This window comes from Anser cygnoides, unplaced genomic scaffold, assembly GCF_040182565.1.
Source record: "Anser cygnoides isolate HZ-2024a breed goose unplaced genomic scaffold, Taihu_goose_T2T_genome scaffold_50_1, whole genome shotgun sequence".
In the NCBI taxonomy this organism is placed as follows: domain Eukaryota; kingdom Metazoa; phylum Chordata; class Aves; order Anseriformes; family Anatidae; genus Anser; species Anser cygnoides.
In genome coordinates, this window is record NW_027103073.1 from 313,771 (window position 1) to 330,025 (window position 16,255).

At 42.9% G+C, this 16,255-nt stretch overlaps 1 long non-coding RNA gene and 1 pseudogene across 1 annotated transcript in view; both read right to left on the minus strand.

Moving 5' to 3' along the window:
• The window catches only part of LOC136789480 (uncharacterized), a 200,197-nt gene that overhangs the window by 47,950 nt on the left and 135,992 nt on the right, over nt 1–16,255 (minus strand). The window lies entirely within an intron of this gene.
• LOC136789481 (U1 spliceosomal RNA) lies at nt 13,959–14,108 on the minus strand (annotated as a pseudogene).

Sequence of the window (16,255 nt, forward strand, 5' to 3'; positions counted from 1 at the left end):
GACACTTGGAAAGAACTTGACAGATAAGACAAATGACCTGGAAGTGACTTGCATCCTGTCTGGATTCCAGGCAGGACACCTGGAACATTTCAAATATCCCAGTACATACATGTTTAACCAAAAAAGTCTCATCCTTAAATTGTACATGGTGTGTTTTGGAGACTGTGGGTGTTCACAGATGTTTGACATCAGAGAGATGCACATCTCTGTCACATATGTACTCTATTGTTATTCTGTCAGCTCAGTACTTTTTCAGTAACCTAATTTATCTGGCTGCTAAGACAAACATCTCATTTTCTGTTTATGCGACTGCTTGTAGATGACTTGGAAGATGGAAATAGGAATTCCACATTACATCACATCACTTTCTGTTCCGTTTCTGTTCAACTCTACTGTAAGGTACCTACTACTAAGGTACTAACTGGATTCTGACTGAAATTTTACCAATTAGTGTAAACAAAACAAAACAAAAAGATGCTCCTTATTTCATCAGTATCTACATTAAGACCACTCCAAATGGCAAGTCAGAGGCTGAAACAGGTGTGTCTGTGTGCACGTGTGCACCCAAAAGATCTTTCCTCTCCTTTCAACCTGCCTCCTGCCTCCTCACGCCTCCATGTGGAGGCCCTTATATGTTCATGTTGTCAGCCGCAACAGTTCCTTGCTTTAACTGAAAATTAACTCACTGAACTCACCAATATGGTTGAAAACTAATCTGGTTGACAGTGAAGTTGCATGGTTACAAGTACAAACTCAAAGGTAAAAGTAAAGAACCAAAATATATGTTGCACTCTTAATCAACCATCGCAAAGGCAATAAGCTATCATGTCAGCTCTGTACCTTGATTTTTAATTCGATGCCATAATCAGTTTCATATTCTTTTTTGTCTCAGTTCAGATATTAGGAGAATAATAATAATTAATAACAATAAAACCAAAAGAAACAAACAAACAAAAAAACATAGAAAAGTATAGATAAAAAATAAATCGCTCATATTTAAACATTTACCTCTTCTCTAGGTTTTCTTCAGATTGAAAAGCAGCAGCTACTATGCTGCAAACACAACTGAAGTGGTCCTTCATTTGCTTTTCTTTTACCGATAAAATGAAGATCTTAAGGATTATTTTATATAGCTCTTCCTGAATTCCGGTTAGCAACTTTATCAGCTTGGTGTCTCTGAGCAGTGATACATATTGTTTGCGTTATGGATTCTCGCTTGATTAATGAGTCTTTCTTCTGCTTAAAAATATGTCTTTTATATTCTGCAAACAAGAAGTCCTGATTGCCATTTGTATTTGGTTTTCATCAATATTCTCAACAGTTAGTTCTCCCATGACATAGTCGGTCTGCTTGTGCTTTTATGGGAAGGAACAGAAGGGATACACCTTGTGTGCATGGAGGAGCAAATCTCAGGCATGAAGCCTTCTCTGTATTTCAGCTAATCTAAAATAAAATACTTTTATTTGAGACTGTTTATTGAATACAAACCGGTGTTTAAAGGGAATTTTTACAAAAAAAAGAGAAGGTGCCAGTAAACAGGACTTCTAATTGCAAGTTTCTGCACAGCAGACAGATTGCTTCTTTGATCAATAAAAGCAAGTAGAAAACAACATTTAGCTCTGGCTAGAAGAGACATTGGCAATGTCTTGCATACCTGCCAGTATGGGGATCAGAACATCTGCTGTGCAGTAGCATTGCATTGTGCACTCAAGGCTTCATCTGTTCAGAAACACAAAAAGTTTGCTGAATATCCCACCTTAGGCTTCAAGATCTCTTTTTGCTCTCAGGCATGGAATGAGAAGAATATGAAGAGTCCCAACAGCAGTAAATGACTTTTCCGTAAGTGTTGTTTTCATTACACCTTACTGACTTGAATAATAATTAAAAAAGCTAAAACATGTAGTTTCTTCCAGCCCAGTCCCATAAAAACATCCATCACAAGTTCACAAAGACAATAAAAAATGAACAAATTGCTTGTTTTATATTAGAGTTTAGGGAAATCTGAATAATTTTTTTTTTTTTTTAATTTAAAGATAAGGGAAGAGAAGAAAATGCAAAAACAAGCACAGATAAAGTTAGAAAAGGTTATTAAAAATTTATACCATGTAACAATGCTTTTAATACTGTAGCCATCTGTGCTTGTCAGCCTAAAAGTTTAAGTAGACTTCATCAGTTTTAAGAAATAAGGCTACTCTTATGTGTTTCAAAACATTAAATAAATAAATAATAGAATAAAAAAAGAATTTAGAATTAAAATAATGGAAATAATTAATGTAGCTTTCACATGAGATAGACATCAGGGGCATTACCATAATAAAGACATAAGCTCTGAAAAGATTCGCAGTATCTAGTTAAGATAATTTACATAAATATTCCATTATCTCTGGTCTTCATAAATTTATCTAATGGCAATACTGACATGTGGAAATTCTGACAAAAAAAATCTCTGATTAATAAAGTTGTATGTTTACCCTTATTTGACATTGTGAGACATATATTTTAATAAGAGCTAATGTTGTCACAGAATGTGTATAAAGTCATTTTCCAGATGAATTTAAGGTTAGGTTTTATAACGCATATACACAGTTTTGGTATGGATTTTCAAAAATAGAAAACCACACAGCAAAAAGGTTGTTTGGCTTTCCAGAATTCAGCCCTACTAAGCTTCTAAAAGAAACAGAATACTTTAAGCACTGGGTTGAAGTGCTCTTTAAATATTTAAATCCTTTCTGCAAGTACTTCCTTTCCAGTCCCAAAGTAGTCCTACGGATACAGTATAACCGACCTCTATATAAATATTCCAGGCCACAATTAGAGTCCCATCTACAATTATATTAATAAAGATTCAAGGGGAAGAGAATAGGTGGGCGGGTCCTTTGCTGTCCAACAGAGGCACATCACCTTTTTTTTCTAGGCAACAGCCTCACAGCAGTCCTGCTCCTCCAAGACAGCTGGGCTGTCTCTGGGTGCATCCCAGCCAGAGCACATCACCACCCCTCACTTTATTTACCACAGCCTCTTCCTACAGTAGCATCTGAGGGCCTTTCTTTTTTCCAAGGTTGTTGCTCTTTTAATACATATCTGGCCCACAAAGTTCTTTCTCATTTATTTTCACATTTGGTGAGGCATTTCCAGAAACAGAATCCCAGTGTGGCTTTTTGAGTGCTTTGGCTCTCTGGATTTACAATGCTTCCTAATGCCACCTGAAAAGGTAGAAGCAGGCCATTAAAGCGCTGCTGGTTTAGACCTGGATCCATAAGGAGGCGTCAGGAACCTCAGTGCCTCCACAGGGATTTAACATGAAGGTCCCATAGGTACACACAGGAACTATAGCGAGCAGCTTAAATTCCCACTGCTGGATATTCACAAGGCCATTTATTTCTCACTGGCAGTGCCGAGCAAATAACCCCTGGCTGACACCCAAGTCTCATCAGGAACTACTAAACAGTGAATTCTTGGCTTCTCCCACAATCACTGGAGCCTGGTGCCATCAACATATCCACAGCATACACGGGAGGAGGTGGGATCCTTCTAATTCCCCTCTTTGCCCAGAATTAGCCTCATGGTGTCCTGGTTTCAGTTAGGACAGAGTTAATTTTCCTCCTAGTAGCTGGTAGGGTGCTATGTTTTGGATTAGGATGAGAAGAGCGCTGATAACATGCTGATGTTTTAATTGTTGCAGAGCAGTGTTTACACCAGGCCAAGGACTTTTCAGCTTCTTGCTCTGTCCTGCCAGCGAGCAGGCTAGGGGTGCAGCAGGAGCTGGGAGGGGACAGACCCAGGACAGCTGACCCAAACTGGCCAAAGGGGTATTCCATACCATCTGACGTCATGCTAAACAATATATAGGGGTGGCTGGCCGGGGTGGGGGCCCGGCTGCTCGGGGATAGGCTGGGCATCGGTCAGCGGGTGGTGAGCAATTGCATTGTGCATCACTTGTTTTCTTACACATTATTATTGTTAATACTATAATCATTATAATCACTATTATTATTGTTGTTATTATTATATTCCTGTCTTAATAAACTGTCTTTATCTCAGCTCACAGGCTTCACTTTCCCGTTTCTCTCCCCCATCCCAGAGAGGGAGGGGGGAGGGTGAGCGAACGGCTGTGTGGTGTTTAGCTGCCAGCCGGGTTAAACCACAACAGTCTTTTTGGCGCCCAACGTGGGGCTCGAAGGGTTGAGATATCGACAGATTTGACCAGAGTGTGTTAAACTAAAATTGGTATAAGTATTGGACCTGCTTAATAGTTGCTAGTCACGATGTTGATTGCCTTAATCTCCAGTCTGCTGTGCCTGTTTTCCAAACTGAGTTTTATAGCGCGTTACTTTCTGTATGTGCTCCCTGTTGCGCTGTTTATCCTTTCCGGCCCTGGTTTAAGATTGTTATGGTACTGTGCGGTGTAACAATGGCTTATGAAATGATGAAATATCTGGTCACGACTTTAACCTGGTATTAGTACTCAGCACTGACGTCGACTCTATACTTTGGAAACCATATCTCAGAAACTATTAGCAATTACACCTATTGCCTGTTTTCGTTAGGGAGCCAATCTGTGAAGGGGACAGGGGAAGACATGTTTCCCTACCTGTTCACTCTCCCTTTCTCCTTCACCACCACCCTCTTATCCCCCGAGCTAGTTACGGTGGTTCTCCGAGATGTTGAATATCCTTGGGATACTCAGACCAGCCTGCTCTTGTTGTTATGTCTCCTGAATGCGCTTCAGGTTTTGTTGAGGGTTAAACAACTACTTAGGAATCTCATCCGGAGATCTGTCTTGAGGCGGGATAGTTGCGAGTGGCAGGGAGTGTGGGAGGATATGGGCAGGTTTCTAGAGCAGTGGTCACCTCCAGTGTTTTGGACATTCACCCCTGAACAACTGCAAAATCCTAAAAAGCTGGCAGAATGCTTGAAAAAAAGGTGTCATGACTCTGGCAGTTCCAAAGTGACACAAATCACTGTAGCGTGCTGGGGTCTGGCTTGTGCCTATTGAGCTGCAATTGATGCTACTAGCAACGTAGCGACAGCTCCTGCAGCCGCTCCAGTTCCAGCTCCTGCAGCTGCTCCAGTTCCAGGTCCTGCAGCCGCTCCAGTTCCAGGTCCTGCAGCCGCTCCAGCTCCTGCAGCTGCTCCAGCTCCAGCTCCTGCAGCTGCTCCAGCTCCTGCAGCTGCTCCCACTCCTGTGGCTGGGTCAGAGAAACGAGCTGTAGCAGTGCAAGTTGACCCCGCAGAGGGTATTCCAACCCCTGTGGCAGACCCTGTGGCTGGGTCAGAGAAACGAGCTGTAGCAGTGCAAGTTGCCCCTGTAGACAAGGTGAAAAAATGGTATAGAGACTCAGGTCGTTTAGAACGCAAACAGTCTTCTGCTAAGTCTGGGCATAGAGAAGACGAGGCTGGGCCATCAAAGGTGCAGGAGACTGAAGATGAGGATGAGGATGTCGAAAAATCAACAGTAACTACCCGGACCCTATACCAGCGTGAGCTACGAGATGTACGAAAAGATTTTGGTCGCTGTATAGGTGAGCAGCTTGTCACCTGGCTGCTCCGGTGCTGGGACACCGGAGCCAATTGTGTGGAATTAGAGGGCAGGGAAGCCAGGCGGCTGGGATCCCTTGCTAGGGACGCATGCATTGACAAAGCAATTGGAGATGGAGCACGATCCCACAGCCTCTGGAGGTGTCTCCTGTCAGCTGTGCAGGAAAGGTATCCCTTCAAGGAAGAACTTGTATGTCTACCAGGCAAATGAACCACCATGGAGAAGGGAATTCAGTACCTGAGGGAATTAGCCATACGGGAAGTAATTTATAAGGACCTAGACGACGCACAAACATCCACAGATCCAGATGAAGTCCATTGTACACGACCCATGTGGCGGAAGTTCGTACGGAGTGCACCATCATCATATGCCAGCTCATTGGCAATACTAACCTGGAAAGAGGAGGAGAATCCCCCAGTGAATGACGTGGCTAAATTACTCCGGCAGTACGAAGGAAATCTCTCCTCTTCCCTACAGGCCTGTGTCTCGGCTGTGGAGAAACTTTCTGAAGAGGTCCACCAACTTAAAGAGAATTTATCTTCCCCTCCACCTGAATGAACCAGTGTCCACCAGCCAAAAGAGAATACTCTGGGGAAACTTTCTGAAAAGATCTACCAACTTGAAGAAAGATTATTTTCCTCCCCACCTGTACAAACCAGTGTCCACCAGCTAAAAGAGAATACTTTGGAGAAACTTTCTGAAAAGATCCACCAACTTGAAGAGAGATTATTTTCCTCCCCACCTGTACAAACCAGTGTCTCAGCTATTAGGGGTAAACGTTCATCTATGCAAGGAAGACAATATGGTGGGCACACACCCCGCGCCACCCTGTGGTTTTACCTACGTGACCATGGAGAGGACATGAGAAAATGGGATGGAAAATCTACTGCGACCCTAGAGGCACGGGTACGTGAATTGCAAAAGAAAACAATTGGGAAAAAGGGGTTCTCTGAAAAGTTTGCTGCTCCAACTTCCAGCAGGCAGTCCTTTAAACACAGAAACGAAGATTCTGACCAGGACTAGAGGGGCCCTGCCTCCAGCCAGGGGGAGGAAAGGGACAATCGAGTTTATTGGACTGTGTGGATTCGATGGCCTGGCACGTCAGACGCACAGAAGTATAAGGCTTTGGTAGACACCGGTGCACAATGTACTCTAATGCCGTCAAGCTATAAAGGGCCAGAGCCCATCTGTATTTATGGGGTGACAGGGGGATCCCAGCAGTTAACTGTATTGGAGGCTGAAGTGAGTCTAACCGGTAATGAGTGGCAAAAGCACCGTATTGTGACTGGCCCAGATGCTCCGTGCATCCTTGGCATACACTATCTTAGAAGAGGATATTTAAAGGACCCAAAAGGGTTCCGCTGGGCTTTTGGTGTAGCTGCCTTGGAGACAGAGGACATTAAACAGTTGTCTACCTTGCCTTGTCTCTCAGAGGACCCTTCTGTTGTGGGGTTGCTGAGGGTTGAAGAACAGCAAGTGCCGATCGCTACCACAACTGTGCACCGGCGGCAATATCACACCAACCGAGACTCCCTGAGTCCCATCCATAAGCTAATTCGTCAACTGGAGAGCCAAGGAGTGATCAGCAAGACTCATTCACCTTTTAATAGTCCCATATGGCCAGTGCGAAAGTCTAATGGTGAGTGGAGACTAACAGTGGACTATCGTGGCCTGAACGAAGTCACGCCACCACTGAGTGCTGCAGTGCCGGACATCCTAGAACTCCAGTATGAACTGGAATCAAAGGCAGCCAAGTGGTATGCCACAATTGATATCGCTAATGCATTTTTCTCCATCCCTCTAGCAGCACAGTGCAGGCCACAGTTTGCTTTCACTTGGAGGGGAGTCCAATATACTTGGAATCGGCTGCCCCAGGGGTGGAAACACAGCCCTACCATTTGCCATGGACTGATCCAGTCTGCGCTGGAGCAGGGGGAAGCTCCTGAACACCTGCAGTACATCGATGACATCATTGTGTGGGGTGACGCTGCAGAAGAAGTTTTCGAGAAAGGGAAGAAAATAGTCCAAATCCTTCTGAAGGCCGGTTTTGCCATAAAACAGAATAAAGTTAAAGGACCTGCACGAGAGATCCAGTTTTTAGGAATAAAATGGCAAGATGGACGTCGTCAAATCCCAATGGATGTGATCAACAAGATAACAGCTATGTCTCCACCAACTAGCAAAAAAGAAACACAAACTTTCCTAGGTGTCGTGGGGTTTTGGAGAATGCATATTCCAAATTACAGTCTGATTGTAAACCCGCTCTACCAAGTAACCCGTAAGAAGAATGCTTTTGAATGGGGCCCTGAGCAACGACAAGCCTTTGAACAAATTAAGCAGGAAAAAGTTCATGCAGTAGCCCTTGGGCCAGTCTGAACAGGACCAGATGTAAAGAATGTGCTCTACACCGCAGCCGGGGAGAATGGTCCCACGTGGAGCCTCTGGCAGAAAGAACCTGGGGAAACTCGAGGTCGACCCCTGGGGTTTTGGAGTCGGGGATACAGAGGATCTGAGGCCCGCTATACTCCAACTGAAAAGGAGATCTTGGCAGCATATGAAGGAGTTCGATCTGCTTCGGAAGTGGTCGGTACTGAAGCGCAGCTCCTCCTGGCACCCCGACTGCCGGTACTAGGCTGGATGTTCAAAGGAAGGGTCCCCTCTACACATCATGCAACTGATGCTACATGGAACAAGTGGGTTGCACTGATTACTCAGCAGGCTCGAATAGGAAACCCCAGTCACCCAGGAATCTTGGAAGTGATTATGGACTGGCCAGAAGGCAAATACTTTGGGATATCATCAGAGGAGGAGGTGGTTCGTGCTGAAGAAGCCCCACTGTACAACAAGCTACCGGAAAATGAGAAGAAATATGCCTTGTTCACTGATGGGTCCTGTCGTATTGTGGGAAAGCATCGGAGATGGATAGCTGCTGTATGGAGTCCTACACGACGAGTTGCAGAAGCTGCTGAGGGAGAAGGTGAATCGAGTCAGTTTGCAGAAGTGAAAGCCATCCAGCTGGCTTTAGATATTGCTGAACGAGAAAAGTGGCCAGTTCTCTATCTCTATACTGATTCATGGATGGTAGCAAATGCCCTGTGGGGGTGGTTACAGCAATGGAAGCAGAACAACTGGCAGCGCAGGGGCAAGCCCATCTGGGCTGCGGCATTGTGGCAAGATATTGCTGCCCGGGTAGAGAACCTGGTTGTAAAGGTACGCCATGTAGATGCTCATGTGCCCAAGAATCGGGCTACTGAAGAACATCAAAACAACCCGCAGGTGGATCAGGCTGCTAAGATTGAAGTGGCTCAGGTGGACCTGGACTGGCAACATAAAGGTGAATTATTTATAGCCTGATGGGCCCGTGACACCTCAGGCCATCAAGGTAGAGATGCAACATACAGATGGGCTCGTGATCGAGGGGTGGACCTGACCATGGACACTATAGCACAGGTTATTCATGATTGTGAAACGCGCTGCAATCAAGCAAGCCAAACGGTCAAAGCCTCTTTGGTATGGAGGACGATGGCTGAAATATAAATATGTGCCTTTTAACGCGTTAATTTCCAGGCTGCGCACCTGTGTATTTCATGCATGCTAGCTTGCTTTTGCAGACAGTAAATTATCGCCGGCAATTCAAAGAACCTGTGTACCTATTGCTGTAATAAATTGCACTTAACTGCATTGTTCCTAGCCATGATAGTTCTCATTGAACGTGACTAGAATAAGGGCGGTTATACGTTATTGGTGAATCCGTGACCGTGGTAGTTCAGTGTCCTGAATCCGACCAGACCCCTATCGGTTAATGCGTTATTGGTGAATCTGTGATTGTGATAGTTCAGTACCCTGAATCTGACCAGACCCGTAATGGTTAATTGGTGACACCCCTTAATGCAACATGGTTTTACTCGGGTGGGCTGCCGAGTTCCACCACAGCTGCTCTCTCACTCACCCTTTCTCTTTGAGGAGGGAGAAAAAACGACACAAAGCTCAAGGGTTTTGATAGTAAATCAATCAATACGACATACGGCTCAAGGGTTGAGATAAGGACGGGGAGATCGCTCAGCAATTATATTCACAGGCAAAACAGACTCAGAGTAGGGAGATGATAGTAAGATTTACCGCCTGTTACTAACAAGCTAGAGAAGTGACAAACAAAGGAAAGAAACCAAAAACGCCTAACCCCATCCACCCTCTTCCACCTCCTCCCCCACCCCGAGTGGCACAGGGGAATCGGTGTCGCGTTAAGGAGTGTAGCCGATTAACCGTTATGGGTCCGGTCGGATTCAGGGTAGCCGATTAACCGTCACGGGTCCGGTCGGATTCGGGACACTGAACTATCGCAATCGCAGTCACAGATTCACCAACCACATATAACCGCCCTTAGCACTGAACTACATGGTCATGGATTCACCAATAACGTACTCTAGTCGCACGGCTAGGAAAAATGCAATCAAGTGCAATTTATTACAAGACTCAGGCACACTTCCTTGAATGTACATCAAATAAAGATGTAAGCACAGGCACATTTTGCAGCTCTAAATGTGGATTTAGGCATTTAGGACAAAGGTCAGATGTACTGCACCACACCAAGATTTCTGTGTCCATAGCCCTATAATTCTTTTTTTTTTTTTATACCATTCTGATTTCCAACTTCTCAGTCTAAGGAATCCAGCTTTGAATCCAGAATAACTGTCATTATTTAGGCTAGTGCTGTAGACCATGGAAGTGTCACTTACCCATGTCTTTCAAAATCATCTATGAGGTCATTTTATAAATCTATTGACTTTATTTCCCCAATCTAATAACTTCGTGTGAAGGGCTTCAAAGCACAAGATAAAGGTAGCTAGGCCACAGAACTAATCATGTAAACTGGAAAATAACTAACTGCATCATTACCACTTAATGTGTTGGTTAACTCTGAGTGTACCTGAAAGATAATAAAGAGGTGTCAGTATTATTCATAACTTTTAATTGCTTCCATTAGCATTTTTTTCATATCCTAAGGGCAAAATAATATCACTTCATTGATTATACAGTGGATACGGGAGACATAATACAGAATCTAATATACTCTTAACCACCCATTGCCATCTTATAGCTATAAGCAACAGCATAACTTGGCAATAAAACCTATTTACTGTTAAAATTAAAATTGCTTTTAACAGTTTTATAGCATGCAAACAATTGAAATAATTATATCAGGCAGCAGCTGTTCTTTCACACTTGTGGAAAAGGAAAGAGGAAAAGTTAAAGTTAGTAACTTCTCCCTCTAAGAGAAAGTAAGAAGGCCAAGAAATGGGTGGGTTCTTTCTGAGGAGCAGTTATGTCAACAGCAGAGCTAAATAATTTATTTCGAATGTATGTATTTTATTTTAGGCAAACAAGTCTTGTGGGACCATCAAAAATATGGCTTCCTTGGATAAACTTTAAGTAAAATGGCTTCTAGATTCTCATCTGGGATGGTGTCACACAACAAAGGCCCTGTTTCTTGACTACAATTTCTTGTTTTATCCAGTGCCTTGATATTATTTTCATAACAAAGTTGATTCTTAAGAACAATGGAACTGGGCAGATGGTCAGAGCAAATCCTCATTTCCTCCACTACCCTTTATGCCAGTGGCCACAGTACAACACCTGTAGGAATAGGATAAACATTTAGCAATGTACAGAAACCATGCTACTATAACAAAAAGCAGGTCACATTGTTTGGTTCAAGTAGACATGTCCCACTGAAGAAAGCATGAGAAAATCTGTCTAAAGTGGAATAATTCAATACAAGCCAAATAAGCAGAGCATGAAGGAAATGAAATACTGAAAATCTATTCTTCTCAGAGCAATACCAGATTATTTTACCTGCTACAGGAAAACATGCAAGTTAAGGAACACGTGAAAAGTACATTTACAGTAAGAGTGGAAGTGCACTTGTGGATCCTTCCAAACCAACATCTTTTCCTAAGCAAGCAAAAATGCCTAGCAAGAAGCCATGTAGATCAAGCATACTTGGTAGACCTTCAACAAACTCTGCATTTATTCACATTGCTTCCATAAGCAGACCCACTGAAAACTTCAGATTGAAAAGTTAAGAGTTTTTCAGTCCCAAGCCTTGCATGAGCCTTTTCCTGACAGAGCTCACAGTAGGAAATGGTGTTAAAGCCATCTTCTGGAGTTACAGGAAGTTGTTTGGCATTTTTTTTTTCATCCTCTGCCTCATTCTGGAGTGGTTAGAGACTGTAGATCCTTTATGTTCCTGCAGTAGAGTGCTGCATTCACTCCACCTCTTAGGACCATTATTGCCACAAGCCCTCACTTGCTATGGGAGCCCACCAACTTTATGCACAACAAAGGGAGAAATTCTCATCTCCATGCATGTGAGACAGGAATGGGCTCAGCAGTGTTGCTCCTTGGAGGAATCCCAGGAAATCTGTGAGTGGGTTAGCCTGTTCAAAGATATATCAAACAACCAATTTCTTCTGCTCAGTCAACTACCCTTGAGACACCACTGGAGATCTTGCTCTGGGACACAGGACAAGAACAATCACCTTATGAAGCTACAATTTGACTGTTTACTTATTTAACATGCTAGCACTAATACTGATTCAATACTCTCCAGGTTTAATAACCAGCTATAGTGTGGAGAGACTGAAATTCAGGGTGAGTTTGAATCTGCGGCTGTGTAAAATAACCTTGCTGTCAACAGAGGTTCTCTTCACCCCAAGCATTATTTACATTAACATGTCTAGTCAGTCTGTCCTAAGTGTAAACCTATTAAACACAAGCAAATTTGTCTTTTATTTTGTTAAACTGATTCTCTGTACTTACCTCTATCTTAAAATTAGTATGTACATCATAATTTTTTCTCCTTCATGGAATGCAGTGAAACAGTTTGAATTATATGAACTAAATGTATGGCCATAAAATGTAATAATCCATTACCAAGCACTTTCATTTTATTATTATATTCAAATATTTATCAGCTTTTTTGCTAACCTGAACAAAGATATTCACTAAATTATTGTATTCCTTTATTATGATTAAAGTAATCACAGTATCACAGTATCACAGTATCACAGTATCACAGATTTCTAGGTTGGAAGAGACCTCAAGATCATCGAGTCCAACCTCCGACCTAACACTAAGTACTCCACTAAACCATATCGCTAAGCTCTACATCTAAACGTCTTTTAAAGACCTCCAGGGATGGTGACTCCACCACCTCCCTGGGCAGCCCATTCCAATGCTTAATAACCCTTTCGGTAAAGAAGTACTTCCTAACATCCAACCTAAAACTCCCCTGTCGCAACTTTCGCCCATTCCCCCTCGTCCTGTCACCAGGCACGTAGGAGAACAGACCAACCCCCACCTCTCTACAGCCTCCTTTAAGGTAACTGTAGAGAGCGATAAGGTCTCCCCTGAGCCTCCTCTTCTCCAGGCTGAACAAGCCCAGCTCCCTCAGCCGCTCCTCGTAAGACTTGTTCTCCAGACCCCTCACCAGCTTGGTCGCCCTTCTCTGGACTCGCTCGAGCACGTCCATGTCCTTTCTGTAGCGAGGGGCCCAAAACTGAACACAGTACTCGAGGTGCGGCCTCACCAGAGCCGAGTACAGGGGCACAATCACTTCCCTAGACCTGCTGGCCACACTGCTTCTTATGCAGGCCAGGATGCTGTTGGCCTTCTTGGCCACCTGGGCACACTGCTGGCTCATATTCAGCCGACTATCAACCAATACTCCCAGGTCCCTCTCGGCCAGGCAGCTTTCCAGCCACTCATCTCCCAGCCTGTAGCTCTGCTTGGGGTTGTTGCGCCCCAGGTGCAGGACCCGGCACTTGGCCTTGTTGAACTTCATACAGTTGACCTCAGCCCATCGGTCCAGCCTATCCAGATCCTCCTGCAGAGCCTTCCTGCCCTCGAGCAGATCGACAAACGCACTTAGCTTGGTGTCATCTGCAAACTTACTGAGGGTGCACTGGACGCCCTCATCCAGATCATTGATAAAGATATTAAAGAGGACCGGCCCCAGTACCGAGCCCTGGGGGACACCACTAGTGACCGGCCTCCAACCAGATTTGACTCCATTCACCACAACTCTCTGAGCCCGGCTATCCAGCCAGTTTCTAACCCAGCGAAGCGTACGCCAGTCCAAGCCCCGAGCAGCCAGTTTCTTGAGGAGAATGTTGTGGGGAACTGTGTCAAAAGCCTTACTGAGGTCAAGGTAAACCACATCCACAGCCTTTCCCTCATCCACCAAGCGCATCACTAGGTCATAGAAGGAGATCAGGTTCGTCAAGCAGGACCTGCCTTTCATAAACCCATGCTGACTGGGCCTGATCGCCTGCTTGCCCTGCAAGTGCCGCGTGATGACCCTCAAGATAATCTGCTCCATGAGCTTTCCTGGCACTGAGGTCAAACTGACAGGCCTATAGTTCCCCGAAAAAAGAAAAAAGAAAAAAACAGTCGAGTTTCCCGCATTTGGGGAAATCGCAGGTGTCAGCACACCCGGAGTGCAGGGGATGAGCCTCGCCCTGGGAAAACCACCTGCCTAATCATGGTGTCTCCCCTGCCAGGTAAGTATGAATGTAAGTAATGAATAAGGATAAATCATCTTTGTATTTGCATTAAGGATTGCAGCTTCAGAAGATTAAAGGTACAACCAGAAACTCATTTTTGATACCTCTGTTTTATGGGTTATTGTACTTACCACAGAACCTCAGTTGTGAGGACCATGCATAATAGCTGTTACTTTGTCATGTGATTAACAGACAACTACAGTAAATATACACTTTAGGAAATATTTTACAAAATGCGGCCATTTTTTGTAAACTCCTCAAACTCAAGATTTTCAGATTACATTCTATACAACTATGTGTCTGTGGTCAATATATGCATTGAAATGTTTCTGTATGGTTTCTGCCTTTGCCTTTTCTATTCTTTTCATTGCATTTGTTGGTTACATGTTCTTTCAATCTCAGATTACAAAATTTATGGGGGCAGGAAGAGATTTTCTTTTTTTAAGCACGCTATCTTGAAGATGTGTGTTTTATTAAACTGCAGTTACATATGTGTAGGTATTTATCTTCTCTTTCCAACAGCTTTTGAACTGAGTATTTTCCAGTCAAGTATATTTAATAATTAGAGGTCTCTAAACAAATTAAATTTCTACCTTTCCCATGAGAATTGCAAAGTCTAATAAAGAAAAGATTAAAACTCTTCATTAGTTATCAGTGAGTCCATACACAGAAAAGAGACAATAGCAAGGTCTTCATTGGTTTTGTTAGGCAAGAAAACACTGTTCTGTAGGCATTTACAATGTATTATCACCACTGGTCACTAAGACATGAAAAGTGACACAAATTGATAGCATTCTTGTTGCCATCAGATTGTACAAGAATTAAAATGAAGGTAGCTGTACATGTCAGACTGAATACATACCTAGCCAAATGTCTGACAGGATCCAATAACAGCTACTGGAAAGGGGAAGAATAGGGTAACTTCATAGCAGTATTACAGTCAACATACCCTGGCAAGTTATGGAAAAATGCATTTGCTTCAATTCAGTACTCCCTTTACAAGATCATTTGTGATTGTCAGTAGGACTAAACCTAAACACAGAGAAACAAATGACACAGAGTGGAATGGCTCTCTGGAGTCAAGTCTAGATTCCTGCAGGTATAAGCAGAAAAAATAAAAACTAATATATCTTAGTCCATTTTGTTTTCAAGTTTTTGAAGTAATCAAAAAATATATTTTTCAACTGCCAACCAAAGTTTATTTACTACTGAACTACTTGCTTTTGTAGTCACACTGATCTCTCAAGCTGAGCTCTCACCTGAGCTTTACCCTTGTTATCCATATTCAGCTTCTTTGTTAGCCAAACAAGCCACATTATTTTGTTTTGTCTAGACGGACTTTTCTCTCTGACCTTCTGCTCCCGTCTTTCCTGAACAGGGATATACAGAAGGAGAACTTAGCAGTACTTTATGCAGAGGAACTAACCCTTTCCTCTTTCACTGGAAAGGCCTCACGTGAGATATCAAACAACATTGAATGAGATTAAATTCTTTACTGAATGAGGGTAGAAATCCTCTCTGTTAAAATTAAAATAACAACTAGTGTCCTTAATACTAATACATGTACCCATTGATCATGCTGGCTGGAGTTACAGACAAAAATAACAAAAAAAACAGCTTCAAAATGAGGGCAGATGTCCATCATATATCCCTTTTACAGGGGTCCATTTCTAGCCCTGAATCATTAATTAACTTTGTTAATATGTCTGAAGAAGTGCAAATGTTTTAATGAATAATTAATAAATAAGAATTCATTCAAACCAATTGCTTGACAGAGGTATAAAATTCAAGTCACCAAGTGTTCCTCTTCTTTTTTCTTTTTTTTTTTTTTTCTTTGCAAGGGAGGCTGAGTAGCATCTATGCTTCAGTACTTTTCTTTCTGTCTTTAGGAGACTGTGTATTCTTTTTACAGCTATACCTGGTAGGTGATACTGGGGAATGTGACTTTGTATCCATCAAACTTTTAGTTGCTGCCTTCTAAGTGTTCTCTGTGGTATTAAGCTTAATACCAAAGCATCAATATAACCACATATTAGATTTTTATTTTTTTCATATTTATTACACTTATTGACTTTAATTATTGCCAGAATTTCTGGCAGGTAAGTGAAAGAAATTGAAATAGTGACAAAAGATTGGTTAGAGCATCATAATT